Here is an 8650-nt window from a genome sequence, read left to right as displayed (position 1 = left end):
GAACCGACAGATGGAAGGAAGCGATGGCGAGCCGATGTGTCATCAACATTATCATACACGATGACCCCTAACGCGTCTCCAAATGCGTCAGACACTAGCTGTCTGACGCGAGCGATATGTAAGGGACACAACTGCTATTCATGACGGGGACACACTCCCACCCCTTCTCCATGTAATGAATTAACATGGATGATTAACCGTACCCGCAGCACCTGTGTTTCCACGTCTCGCTGAAGAGCACGAGTGTAAATGTTTCACGTACAGTGGGGTCTGATTCACAATGGCCAATGTTGCATTTTTCTCCAATGTTTGGAGAATAAGTGACGATGCTCTCCCGTTACCGACATTGGCGAGGCCATCTCAGTAGGCGGACGTTGCCGTTTGTGTCCGCATTGTCAAGATGTGAATCTGCCCCAGGCTGAAATGTTAAAAAGGTAAAGGTGCAGCACTGCAATTGCCGGCTTACACCAATGCTGGCGGAAGGGCCTCCGCTAGAGGGTGCTCTTGAGATCCCCTCTCCTGGGATATTTTGGCCTAGGCTTGCACGCTGGCCAGAAGTCTTGGTCATCACGGCAGCGACCCTTAGTATGCAACGTAGAGATAGTTTACTGAGTTGAGCACAATCAAACGTATAAAGCTGCTAACCATGCGACCGTCAGGGACTCATGGTCCAAATTCCGCAATATCAAATCTGAGTGATTTAACTCGACCTGGATTGATCACTGTTGGGGGCCAACTGATGACCTTTGCCTTTGTGTCATCATATCTCAATCCCATGTCAAATGAGTCTGCTGCCAGATGTGGCACAATGGTGTCGTGTGATTGGCATGGGCCCACTTCGTAGACTGGCACCTTGGCCCTGTCTGGCGTGTGAACCCCAGCGCAGTTTCACTGCCTACACACTTTATAGCTACGACACTCGGTGTAGTCGACTGTTGATCGCATGCTGTTTTGAGAATCACTCCCTTCGCTTGCGTTTATTAATGCACAAGTGCATTTGGGTCCCTTCGTGATTCACAACCTTTTCCAACAAAGCGAAAATTAAGTACTCTTTGCAATATTCTAACTGCAAAGGAAGCGTTCTGGCAGTAAAACATTACCAACGTTAATGTAATAGTGTACTTGCGTGACCTTTATTTGAAATTTGCATAATGGGAATATACAAATACTTTCACTTCCTTGTCACGAAATCTCTTGAGCAACGCTTAGGTTTCTAACCTAACCTTGTGCTAATATACATCGGCAGCAGGACAATCGACTCACTTGAATTAGTGCCGCACTTAATCTATCAGTCAACTCCAAAATCGATTTGTAAGTCTGCCGATAATTGACGATGTTTTATGAGCAGCATGAATTCCTGGAGTTAACTGCCAATTAAATGTGTGGTACAGTATATTGACATGGCCTCACCCACACAAATACAGATATGCACATCTATATGTGTGTAAAATAATTATTTTCACAATGTCCGTTAACTCTGACCTCAGCAGAAATGTATACAGCTGGCTGATAATTTGCAGAGGGCTCTAATTTGGGCAGTACATTTTTATTAAATGCCTTTTATGTGAAAGTTACATTGGTTAATTAAAAATCATAACAGCTTTTTTACACTGGCGCTTACAGGGAAGGTAACACATTGCAGAAATATTTGTGTACTGTGTACGTATGTGTTATATGAACAATTACAAGGTGTATTCAACATTAAAGTCTGCCATGTGTCCCACCAGGCTGGGCATGGCAATATTACATATCCAGCCTTGCATATATTCCGCACACAGAGCCCAGGGAAGGCCACAGGCGCAATAGAGCCGAAGTAGTTGGCAAAAGGGCACATGTAAACCGGTTTCATCTTCATTGGGACTCGCGTCTATGTGCCTGTAAAAGATTTACTGTGCTTGTAAAACCTGTGCCCACTGAAGGCGAGCCTGTGTTCAGCAAGCGGCCGCCCAGCGGTTTACCGAGTTCGATTCCAGCTCCCCGCCACCACCAACACCAGTGACGATTATGCGAACCAGTCCTTCCCCCCCCCCTAGGTTGACTCAGCCCTCAAATGAGTACCTGGTGTAGTGTGTAGTTAACATCGCCACTCGGGAAACAAAAGTGGCCGGGCGTGGTTGCTGGCAACCCACCCTTTCGTGTCAGTGCCGAATTAAGCTAGTGTGGGGCCTGTAGCATATGCTATAAAAGGGCCCTAAAACACACATAAATATTAAAACACAAACTTTTTACTTGCATAGTAAAGTAATTGGTTATTTTTTTAGTTGCTATAAGCCAGATAATACGACAAATCGCTAACCTTAAACACCCAGTCGTTCACAAAAGTTGAAGGCAGTATAGTACTATAGTAATAGAGCAAGTGCAGAATCACTGAATCGGAATTGATAGCTTGAAAGCGTTTAGCGCGGGGCCCTTCAATGTGCGGGGCCCGTAGCTACTACATATGTAGCTACTGCATATGTAGCTACTACATGTGTAGTAGCTACTTGTGCTACTGGGATAAATCCGGCACTGAGTCGTGTGCCGTACCGGTCTTCATAGGTGCTCCTCGCTAACAGCACTTGCCCCAAAGTTCACTCTCCGCATAGCAGCAAATCACTTGTTACGGTGATGACCTACACAACAGCTCTCAACTGGTCATCAGAGAAGATCTGGGGTTTGGTGCCCAGACAGGAGAGTGTGTGTGTGTGAGAGAGTTTCACGAGTACAGTAATAGGTGAATGAAGAACCCACACTAATTTTACATTTCAGCTGTGGGTGAACAAAAAGCGTACAGTAGACCTAACCCGACATTAAACGCAACACGTACGCATATATAGCGTACGTGTAGGAGCACGCTGCACTGTCATTCAAAATAGAAACCCAACATAACGTGAATACGTTGCATGGCACCGTGCCCGCGGGCAAGCGAGCCCAGTGGGGTGGGTGAGCCCCGAGAGAAGTATGGCGAAGTTTGCCGGCTGGCATGATTACAGCCCACGCAGGAGGCTGGCTCGCTGCCGAGGCTGCGTGTCTTCGTGCTTGTGCTCAGGCGTTACATCCCCGTCGGTTGACACGAAAGCACAGCGCCGTAACCTCCCCCCCCACCCCCTTTCCATTCAACCTCGCGTAGTGCAAAAGTGGGTTGGGCAACAATAGCATTTGTACCCCGCCCGCCCCCAAACAACTTAGTCAACACAAATTGTATCGTGGTAATTCTCCGGTAGTGGGTGCGACTGTGGGTCATCCAGAGCTGACCGTAACAACTTATACCGACGAAGCAATGCCCCGAGCCGCAAATAATAAAATATAAAAAACACGCTTTAATGAAATGTACTGTCCGAGCTGCCCATCCCCCTGCCCCCAACGCCCCTCCCCTCCTTCCACATCCCCCGCCCCTCGGCATGGCTCCCCAAAGCTTGTCGTGACGTACAGCCAACGTCAGTTGAGCGTGGACAATTATACCCGTAAAAAATATTGTTTAAAAATATACATTTTAAATTTTTATTGATAGAATATAGTATTGTCATCAGTATGACATACCTATACCAAGTTTGCAGTCGATACGACATTGGGAAGACGGTTGAAATTGAGTTACAAGATTTGAGTTAAATAAAAAAAGCGTGTAAAATGTTTAAAAATATATATATATTTTAATTTTAATGGTATAATATAGTCGTGCCATCAGTATGACATAAGTATAACAAGTTTTTCAGTCGATAGCACTTTGGGAAGTGGGTAAAAATTAAGTCACAACATTTTTTTTGAGGATACGACAACAGACGGAGTGAGTTAAATAAAAGCGTGTAATTATAAAAAGGGGGGCAATCGCAGCGGCGATGCACTACTTCCCGACGCGGGTTTGCCTGCCGCCTTGAACGCCGTGAACGTGGAAATTGTGATCATCCCTTTGCCTCTTGCATCGGCCGTACGAAAGGGGTGTTGCGTGAACAGCGCTTGCCGCGTTACTTTTAGAATCCCCAATTATAGTCTGCGGACAATGCAATGCACTGCACACTGTAGATTGTTTGAATGTTACGGTGAGGTTGTGGGTATGGAACCGCTGTGTACTGTATCCTGGAATAGCTGCCGCCCTGCACATCATTCGTTATTGTTTGGAGTCGGATCGCGGGAGTCAAAAGTTGTGTCGTGTACCCCCCCTCCTCCACCCGACAGACCCAACTTTCTAAAGTGGTAACGTGAACAAACGCGCCAATGTAATGCTGCTTCAGCACCACCGGTGTGTTGGAGAGCAATCCACAACATTTTACAATTGGGTGGAAATTGGTTACGAATCATAATGTTGGTCGTGAAAGCCCACGTGTTAAATTTAGCTGCTGCTTGTTTGCATAATGAGCTTATTCCAGGGATATTAAAAACCGCCGTGCTCAGAGTCTGCAGGACTTGTATCGGTTCACTTTCGCAAATCAACCAATGAGCGTACTGTGTTCACTTTACAGGTTTGATTTTTGCCAGTCAGAGCTAATTCCCGCCTCAAACCAATCCGATATGGAAGCTCAACTGCTGTTTACAGCGCTGGCAAACTGTGGTGGAAATTCCACCTTTCCAAAGTAAAAAAAACAATTCATCCTTGAATCAAATCACTACTGCAAAATTGTTCACAATTCGTCTAATCCCGTAGGGGGTGGCAGGCAGTGAGTTAATCAGTTCTTGCCTAATTTGTAGGTGATGCAGACGATAGCATGTATACTGGGTATGACTTTATCAATGATTTGCTTATCTTGTCTTAAGTAATACTTTATAACCCTTTGTTAATCAGCTGCTGGATGAAGCATTTTCTATGCAGTGTTAGTCATATCGCTCGTCGCTGATATTAGCCAAGGCCGGGATTCGAACTCAGTTCGAGAAGTTCACAGCGTAGTGTGCTTACCTCTGCACCGCCACTTCTGCCTTGTACTATAACAGTGATTTCACTACTTCCAAATGTAGCGTACAAAGTATGAAAATAAAATGTAAGTAATCTACTCTGGGCAGTTTTTAAATCGGATTTTTATATTGTTCAGTAGGCGTTTTTTATCTCTCGAACTATTATCAAGCGCTGTTAAAGCCAAGTGCATGGCCTTTTATGAATCCGCGAAACATCGCAAAATAATAATCTCTTGTGATGGGCATGCGCGGGTCACGTTGATCATTTATTCAGAACGCGACTGTATAAATATGGAGCCATCTGGTTGGGATGGGGCCATCATGTTCACGTCCAAAATATGGAAATAAATCATGCTCTTAGTTATTTTCTTCATAAATGTCCAATCTTTACTACATCCTGGCCCATGTTAAGAGTGATAAAATTCGCACAGTTCTTTGTCCAACCATTGCTTGAATGAAGGCCTTCCCACACCGTGTCAGTCATGAGGTTTGTTGGATCCGTACTTGGCCACGCTGGTCAGTTGTGGGGACCAGTTCGGATATCGCTCGCCAGTGATGTTAGCCGTGGCCAGAAACTCAGGTCACTGGGTATATAGTGTGGTGTGCTTATCACTGCACCACCGCTCCTTACCACCACCAACCTTTTAAATTATGGAGGCGTGAACGCTTGCTCATCCTCCATAAATCAGATTGACTTCGTCATTCTGCATCACATCGTATGCTGAACCTACACGTCGAGGTCACCATTGTGATTTGTAAGATTGTTTTGGTTTCCTCTCATTCCATAGGGATTCTCATGAAAGGATGAAAGGTAATATCTTTTGCATGATTTTTTTTTATAATACTTAACCTTGTATTTTCACTTGGGGCGGAGTGGAGGCACTGTAGTCATTAGTTCATTGGGATATGAACTCAGCGACCTGATTTATATTCCCGGCAGGGGCGGTTTCTTCATTAGGGCGATTGGGCGACGCACCACCAATGTCATTCAACCACAGAGTCACGCTAGCCATCACTGTGCCTCTGGATATAGTCCAATCAGCGTCATGTCACGTTCTGTGGAGTACCGCCTATTTTTGGGCGATTTCACTCCGGCTGAGAATCGCCCCGAGTGGCCCCATAGACTTACATTCAAAGATGTTTTTTTTCGAACGGGGGGCGCTGCAATGCATTCTCTATGGCTTCCGGGAGGGCTCGCACTAACGTGCTTACGTCATCATACGTAAGCACGTTTCATCCAACAATATAATTTGTCGCCACCTAGTGGAATCTTTAATAAAAGAAACTTGAGTGGATTGTATTAATAGTGAGTATAGAAACAAACAAGATGTATTGTAAGAGTCACTTTATTTTTAATTAATATTAAAGAAGTGAAGTTGGCTTTACATGCTTAAGCTGTTAATTTATCCATTGCATGGGTGGACCTTATCCTTATCAATCATCCAGACATTTGCCCCCCCTGAGAGATTTTGCAGGAGTCGCCATTGATTCCCGGCAACGGTTAACATCAGTGGTGAGTGGCATCTGAACTGGTCATGACCCTCCCCCTCCCCCTGGTTAATTGAATTTAAGGTCATTGACAAATGCATTTCGTCAGATTCCAAAAAGTCAACATAAACGTTATTAAATTGTATGCGTGATCTTGAGATTATATTTGTTTAAGAGTTGCCTCCGCACTATAATTTTCAAAGTGATTGCTATGGGTATAAAACCATAAAAGCAAATGTCATTGTAGTCTCTGAAATTAAATAACGATTGAAGATTTTATGAGTTGATGTCACTCTGTAACTTTTGCTTTAAAGACGTTTGTTGTGGCACGAGAATAGATGTTCTGTTTCAAAGCATTTAAGTGAACCGAGTCTCCCTTGAACCAAGTGGAAAATTCCACGTATGGCGTTCATGCAAATTGTTTGCCGGTCTTAGTGTTATAGCGCAGAGCATGAGGAACTAAACAATAAGCAGATCAAGACATCTCCTTCACATATCTGTCCCTGTGCATATAAAACACAAGCCACCCGGCCTTCTGGGAGGTGTATCATTCCAGCAGCGTTGGTTCAAACTCTGGACCGGTTTTGATGTTCAGTATCTCATCCGCAAAGTCAGGCTCGCCTGAGCAAGGCATTAGCCGTAGTGCTCGCCTAATGCTACATTATCCCGTGCAAGCGAGACAAGTATGCGTCTGTAGTCTGTACATTGCCTGAAGCCTCCCGGTCTCTTTACCGGTCACGCAAAATGGAACGCAACGACAGTTGCCTTCCCACAGAACAGGACCGAACCACATTCAAAATTGCGCAGGAGATACAGTTACACTTTTATCTTGCAATGTAATGTACCAGCCCTTTATGCATCCACGGCTGAATCAAGTTCAGGTGAGTGGGTTCATAATGCCCTCTGTTCATGGGAGTTATTTGGCTCTACTTCTCCATGTTGGTCAGTGTGGGTGGTAAAGCACGTGTGATTAATATCTTCCTTCAATTCAGGCACGCTATCTGCGCCACACCTATCCAGATTATACAAATGTTGAACCTTTTGTTGGCTTCACAGGTGTTTGAAATTGTTTGCCATGTGAATTGTTTGTGACCACGCTTCCGAGAAGTGGTGTAGCACAACCACTCCGTGTCGGCTGCACCTCTTAAGCGCATGTCAATTCAACTGTGTATCACTCATAAAGACAACGATCTCGCTTATAGACTTTAACAGACGGATGGGGCAAATGCTCTTAGCGAGCACTTATGAAGGCCGGCACGGCACACGAGGGGGTGGGTGGCCAGCACCACCTCTGCCCGCCTTTGTCTCCCCAGTGCTGATGTTTTGCACAATGCACCAGGTACTCAAGCAAGGCTGAGTCAACCTCGTGCAGGCCCAGGATCGGTTCGCCACTGTTATTTTGGCGTGAGTGGGAATACAACTTGGGTGGCAGGGTTCGTGGCGCAGTGCGCTAACTATTGCACCGCCGATCTCTACACCGCTCTTTCTCTTTCACTCACCTAGCACTCGACTCCCACGGCGGTGAGGTTTAGCCGGGGTGGCTATCCTGCGCTTGGGGGGCAAGGGTTTGCGGATCACCGACTGAGCTGTGCGGTGGCCAGGGGGTGGCAGTACAACGAGTGTGTTTGTAAACCCATCTGTACAGATTCTTGAGTGTTAGTTCCTTGTATGAATGGGCTTTTCCCCGGTCGATAGTTTTTTTTTCTTTCCCATGTGCAAAACACACCTTAAGACAGAATCGGAAAACATCGAAAAACAGGGACCCCTTGAAAAATTGACTTGAGATTCGTTGAGGCTTCCCTGGGTAAATAAATGAGATTATTAATGTACTATTGATGCTCATCTATTGTGTATGATAGTTTCCACATAATCTAAATATGAATGCATCTGGGTTATGCGTAAAACCTTAAAAATGCCACACTTATTACAATGCATCATTTTAAATTGTGTATGGAAACACAATACACCCCGTATTTATGAATGTTAAATCATGTTCTAATTTTAACCCTTAGCACTCCTAAAACACACGCACACGTAAGCCTAATGATTTAAAACGAAATTGCACGCACGCAGACCTCAGTTTCCTAGTTTTGGTGGCTCGCCATGTCAAGGTGTCTTCCGGCATGTCGTGCCACTGCTGCTGCCGCTTTGTGCCAAAAACGGGCCTTTGAAAAACGGCCAATTGGTGTTGGAAATTCCACAAAACACAACGGAGACATCGGTTGCACGTATATGTTGTCGTATGCACGCCCCTCAACGCCCACACTCGTCTGTGTGCCGTGTCTCTGAGACGAGGGCG

This window comes from Lampetra fluviatilis, chromosome 5, assembly GCF_964198595.1.
Source record: "Lampetra fluviatilis chromosome 5, kcLamFluv1.1, whole genome shotgun sequence".
Taxonomy (NCBI): Eukaryota; Metazoa; Chordata; class Hyperoartia; order Petromyzontiformes; family Petromyzontidae; genus Lampetra; species Lampetra fluviatilis.
This window is presented reverse-complemented; position numbering follows the sequence as displayed.